The sequence below is a fragment of the Hylobates moloch genome, unplaced genomic scaffold (assembly GCF_009828535.3).
Source record: "Hylobates moloch isolate HMO894 unplaced genomic scaffold, HMol_V3 SCAFFOLD_19, whole genome shotgun sequence".
In the NCBI taxonomy this organism is placed as follows: domain Eukaryota; kingdom Metazoa; phylum Chordata; class Mammalia; order Primates; family Hylobatidae; genus Hylobates; species Hylobates moloch.
In genome coordinates this window covers 50,786,555-50,793,251 of record NW_026652294.1, presented here as the reverse complement: position 1 = coordinate 50,793,251, position 6,697 = coordinate 50,786,555, and the positions used below count along the sequence as shown (strand labels likewise).

Below are 6,697 nucleotides of genomic sequence, written 5' to 3'. Positions count from 1 at the left end.
AACTGAGCCAAATTTCTGAAAAGAAAATAAATTGTTATCTATTTTTAAATAAAAAAGAACCTCATTTACTGTTGGGAGAAAAAGCTAAGCGTCCGGAGAGAAGCTGAGGCAGGGCTTGCATGTCTGCTAGACTTGCTGGCTCCTTGCTTCTAGCACTCCCATTACCTCAAGCCGCGATATATTTTTCATTCACTTGATACACTGTTTCCTTTCAACCCCCACATCCTCACCACCTGTTTCTTTGTTTGAACACCATTAAATAGCGTGGGCTCCCAGAGCTCTGGGCCTTCACAGGCTCCACACTCACGATGGTCCCCTGGTCCCACTTTCTCTCTCGAACTGTCTTTTTCTCATTCCTTTGACTCAGCAGGACTTCGTCGCCCCCACGACCTGGTGTTGGGTCTGATCACCCCAACATTTACAGATAACAACTAAAAAATAATCATAAGTAAACAGACAACATGCGGCTTAGAAATGGAATAATTGTTCTTAGAAATGGAAGAATTGTTCTTAGAAACACTGGAAAGGATATCCTCAGAGTTTTCTAGCGCAGTCAGTAAAGTCCGGATCAGAAAACTTCTCCTACACCACATGCCCTTATCACTCCCACTCAGTGTGTAAATGATTGCCTGAAGTGTGGACAGTGTGTGCCTGTATATCAAAGATATGAAATAAACATCAGTAGGATCCTTACGATGCACTCAGAGAGCAGGGCTAGTGTCTTCGGCTAGAGGAGTAGCTGTAACTTTGTCTCCGTTTGTCATGTTTGAAGGCATGCAGTTTGCTCTCTGATACACCAGAATCCAATTAACTCAAATGGCTTATAGACCACACAAATACGAGGCAGTAGCTGCTGTCCAATGCCTACCACACTGCAGGTACTCAACAAATGTTAACAAAATCCATTTGTTTATTTATGCAACCAACATTTATCGAATGCCAAATATGTGCCAAACGCTGTTCTAGACATTGGAGATAGAGCAAACACATTTTTAAAATTTCTCTTTTTTGTATTATAAAAGTATTAAAGATTGTGCACAAAATGAAGCAATACAGGGATATATTTAAAAAAAAAAAAAAAAGCTAATCAGCCCCATCCATACCCCACACCTTCCAAATCTACCCCTCTGAGGTAACCAATTACTTTTGTTTTTGTTTTTTTGAGACAGGCTCTGGCTCTATTGCCCAGGCTAAAGTGGAGTGGCATGAACATGGCTCATTGCAGCCTTGATCTCCTGGGTTCAAGTGATCCTCCCACTTCAACCTCCTGGGTAAGCTGGGACTATAGGCACGTGCCATCACACTCACCTAGTTTTTTTAATTTTTGTAGAGACTGGGTCTATGTTGCCCAGGCTGGTCTTGAATCCCTGGCCTCAAGAGATCCTCTTACCTCCGCCTCTCAAAGTGCTGGGATTACAAGCATAAACACACCATGCCTGGCCCAATGTATTTTTTTCTAATATTTTTAATTGACAAAAATTATACATATTTATTGTGTAAAATACATTGTCTTGAAATATGTATACACTGTGGGGTAGCTAAATTGAGCTTATTAACGTATTACTTCACATACCTATCTTTTTTTGAGGTAAGAACACTTAAAATCTAATCTTTTAGCAATTTTCAAGAACACGATGCATTGTTATTAACTGTATTCACCATATCGTACAATAGATCTCCTGAACTTATTCCTCCTAACTGAAATTTTGTATCCTTTGACCAACATCTCCCCAACACCCAATTCTCAGCCCCAATAACCACTATTCCACTCTCTGCTTCCATGAGTTCAACTTCTTTAGAATTCATGTACAAACGAGATTATGCAGTATTTGTCTCTCTGTATCTGACTTATTTCACTTAATATAATGTCTTCTGGGTTCATTCAGGGTGTCACAAATGGCAGGATATCCTTCTTTCTTGAAGCTGGGTAGTATTCATATAGAGCATTTACATTTTATTAGGTATTATAAGTAAACTAGAGATGATTTAAAGTATATGGGAGGGGGCGGGGCACAGTGTCTCACACCTGTAATCACTGCATTTTGAGGGGCCAAGACGGGAGGATCACTTGGAACTAGGAGTCCAAGACCAGCCTGGCCAACATGGTGAAGCCCCATCTTTATATAAAAAATAAAAGTATATGGGATGATGTGTGTAGGTTATATGAAAATACTGTATCATTTTATATCAGGGACTTGAGCATCAGCAGATTTGGGTATCTGCAGGGTGTTCTGGAACTAATCACCCACAGATCACAAAAGATAACTGTGCTTGGTCATTTGTCCTTTTTTGAAAAATGTCTATTCAAATCCTTTGACCATTTTTTAATTGCATTATTTGTTTTCTTACTATTGAGTTGTTTTAGTTCCTTATTATTTTAGATATTAATCCCTTATCAGATTTATGGTTTGCAAATATTTTCTCCCATTCTGTAGGTTGTCTCTTAACTCTGTAGATTATTTCCTTGGCTGTGCAGAAGCTTTTTAGTTTGATACAATCCCATTTGTCTATTATTACTTTTGTTGCCTGTGCTTTTGGGTTTATATTTAAAAATTCAGGCCTGGGTACAATGGCTCATGCCTCTAATCCTAACACTTCAGGAGGCCAAGGCAGGAGGATCTCTTGAGGCCAGGAGTTTGAGACCATCCTGGGCAACATAGCAAGGCCTCGTCTTTAAAAAAATTAGCTGGAAATAAAGGGAATTCAATTAGGAAAAGAGGAAGTCAAATTGTCCCTGTTTGCAGATGATATGATTGTATATCTAGAAAACCCCATTGTCTCAGCCCAAAATCTCCTTAAGCTGATAAGCAACTTCAGCAAAGTCTCAGGATACAAAATCAATGTACAAAAATCACAAGCATTCTTGTACACCAATAACAGACAAACAGAGAGCCAAATCATGAGTGAACTCCCATTCACAATTGCTTCAAACAAAATAAAATACCTAGGAATCCAACTTACAAGGGATGTGAAGGACCTCTTCAAGGAGAACTACAAACCACTGCTCAATGAAATAAAAGAGGATACAAATGGAAGAACATTCCATGCTCATGGGTTGGAAGAATCAATATCGTGAAAATGGCCTACTGCCCAAGGTAATTTATAGATTCAATGCCATCCCCATCAAGCTAGCAATGACTTTCTTCACAGCATTGGAAAAAACTACTTTAAAGTTCATATGGAACCAAAAAAGAGCCCTCATTGCCAAGTCAATCCTAAGCCAAAAGAACAAAGCTGGAGGCATCACGCTAACTGACTTCAAACTATACTACAAGGCTACAGTAACCAAAACAGCATGGTACTGGTACCAAAACAGAGACATAGATCAATGGAACAGAACAGAGCCCTCAGAAATAATGCCGCATATCTACAACTATCTGATCTTTGACAAACCTGACAAAAACAAGCAATGGGAAAAGGATTCCCTATTTAATAAATGGTGCTGGGAAAACTGGCTAGCCATATGTAGAAAACTGAAACTGGATCCCTTCCTTACACCTTATACAAAAATTAATTCAAGATGGATTAAAGACTTACATGTTAGACCTAAAACCATAAAAACCCTAGAAGAAAACCTAGGCAATACCATTCAGGACATAGGCATGGGCAAGGACTTCATGTCTAAAACACCAAAAGCGATGGCAACAAAAGCCAAAATTGACAAATGGGATCTAATTAAACTAAAGAGCTTCTGCACAGCAAAAGAAACTACCATCAGAGTGAACAGGCAACCTACAAATTGGGAGAAAATTTTCGCAACCTACTCATCTGACAAAGGGCTAATATCCAGAATCTACAATACTCAAACAAATTTACAAGAAAAAAACAAACAACCCCATCAAAAAATGGGCAAAGGATATGAACAGACAGTTCTCAAAAGAAGACATTTATGCAGCCAAAAAACACATGAAAAAATGCTCATTATCACTGGCCATCAGAGAAATGCAAATCAAAACCACAGTGAGATACCATCTCACACCAGTTAGAATAGCCATCATTAAAAAGTCAGGAAACAACAGGTGCTGGAGAGGATGTGGAGAAATAGGAACACTTTTACACTGTTGGTGGGACTGTAAACTAGTTCAACCGTTGTGGAAGTCAGTGTGGCGATTCCTCAGGGATCTAGAACTAGAAATACCATTTGACCCAGCCATCCCATTACTGGGTATATACCCAAAGGACTATAAATCATGCTGCTATAAAGACACATGCACACGTATTTTTATTGAGGCACTATTCACAATAGCAAAGACTTGGAACCAACCCAAATGTCCAACAACGATAGACTGGATTAAGAAAATGTGGTACATATACACCATGGAATACTATGCAGCCATAAAAAATGATGAGTTCATGTCCTTTGTAGGGACATGGATGAAACTGGAAACCATCATTCTCAGTAAACTATCGCAAGGACACAAAACCAAACACCGCATGTTCTCACTCATAGGTGGGAATTGAACAATGAGAACACATGGACACAGGAAGGGGAACATCACACACCAGGGACTGTGGTGGGGTGGGGGGAGGGGAGAGCGATAGCATTAGGGGATATACCTAATGCTAAATGACGAGTTAATGGGTGCAGCAGACCAACATGGCACATGGATACATATGTAACAAACCTGCACATTGTGCACATGTACCCTAAAACTTAAAGTATAAAAAAAAAAAAAAAAAAAAGAATTGTACAAGAATGAAAAAAAAAATAGCTGGGTATAGTGGTGCGCACCTGTATTCCTTATTAATTGGGAAACTAAGGCAGGAGGATCCCTTGAGCCCAGGAGTATGAGGCTGCAGTACAGCTATGCTCCTGCCACTGCACTCCAGCCTGGGCAACAGAGCAAGACCCTGTCTCTGAAAATAAATGTTTAAAAATCTTTAAATAGATTTTATGATTCCAAGTCATCAAAGAACATGAGATGTCTTTCCATTTGTTCAGATAACATTTATAACTTTACTTGAGCTTTTATAACTTTAAATAGGTCTTATATCTTATTAATTTTACTGTCAAGGTGAAATTATTTTGATTTCTGAAATTTGCTTTAAAGTACTCCAGTAGGTAAGGTGGAGAGGCAGGATGAAACAAGAAGGGCAGAATATTGACAATTGTTGAAGCTGGGTTATGGGTACTATTCTCTGGGTTTTTGTGGATGCTTTGGTATTTTGAAATTATACTCCTCCCTGCTCTGTCGCCTGCCACCGCTCCCCGAGCCCGAGTGGTTCACCGCACCGTGAAGACACATTGCAGACGCCAGGAACTCGAGCCTCCAATCCCAGACGCTATGTCCAGCAAAGGCTCCGTGGTTCTGGCCTACAGTGGCAGCCTGGACACCTCCCGCATCCTCATGTGGCTGAAGGAACAAGGCTATGACATCGTTGTCTACCTGGCCAACATTGGCCAGAAGGAAGACTTCCAGGAAGCCAGGAAGAAGGCACTGAAGCTTGGGACCAAAAAGGTGTTCATTGAGGATGCCAGCAGGGAGTTTGTGAAAGAGTTGATCTGGCCAGCCATCCAGTCCAGTGCGCACTGTATGAGAACCTCTAGCTCCTGGGCACCTCTCTTGCCAGGCCCGGCATCGCCGGCAAACAAGTGGAAATCGCCCAGCGGGAGAAGGCCAAGTATGTGTTCCACGGCACCGCGGGAAAGGGAAACGATCAGGTCTGGTTTGAGCTCACCTGCTACTTGCTGGCCCCCCAGATAAAGGTCACTGCTCCCTGGAGGATGCCCAAGTTCTACAACCGGTTCAAGGGCCTCAATGACCTGATGAAACAGGTAAAGCAACATCGGGTTCCCATTCCAGTCACTCCCCAGAGCCCGTGAAGCATGGACGAGAACCTCATGCACATCAGCTATGAGGCTGGAATCCTGGAACCCCAAGAACCAAGTGCCTCCAGGTCTCTACACAAAGACCCAGGACCCAGCCAAAGCCCTCAACACCCCTGACATTCTTGAGATCGAGTTCAAAAAAGGGGTCCCCGTGAAGGTGACCAACGTCAAGGATGGCACCACCCACCAGACCTCCTTGGAGCTCTTCGTGTACCTGAATGAAGTTGCAGGCAAGCACAGCGTGGGCAGTATTGACATCGTGGAGAACCGCTTCATTGGAATGAAGTCCTGAGGTATCTGCGAGGCCCCAGCAGGCACCACCTTTTACCACACTCATTTAGACATCAAGGCCTTCACCATATACCGAGAAGTGTGCAAAATCAAACAAGGCCTGGGCTTGAAATTTGCTGAGCTGGTGTATACCGGTTTCTGGCATAGCCCTGAGTGTGAATTTGTCCGCCACTGTAACACCAAGTCCCAGGAATGAGTGGAAGGGAAAGTGCAGGTGTCCGTCCTCAAGGGCCAGGTGTACATCCTCGGTCGGGGGTCCCCACTGTCTCTCTACAACAAGGAGCTGGTGAGCATGAACGTGCAGGGGGATTATGAGCCAATTGATGCCACGGGTTCATCAACATCAATTCCCTCAGGCTGAAGGAATGTCATCTCCAGAACAAGGTCACTGCCAAACAGACCCCTGTACAATAAGGAGCTGGGGCCTCCCCAATTTGCAGATTCCCCAAGTACAGGCGCTAATTGTGATAATTTGTCATTGTGACTTGTTCTCTCCAGCTGGCAGTGTAGTGGGGCTGCCAGGCCCCAGCTTTGTTCCCTGGTCGCCCTGAAGCCTGCAAACGTCGTCATCAAAGG

At 42.5% G+C, this 6,697-nt stretch overlaps 1 pseudogene; it reads left to right on the top strand.

The window, feature by feature from the left end:
• The first annotated feature begins 5,285 nt into the window (after positions 1 to 5,285).
• On the top strand, positions 5,286 to 6,535 carry LOC116458385 (argininosuccinate synthase-like; annotated as a pseudogene).
• Positions 6,536 to 6,697: the final 162 nt, after the last annotated feature.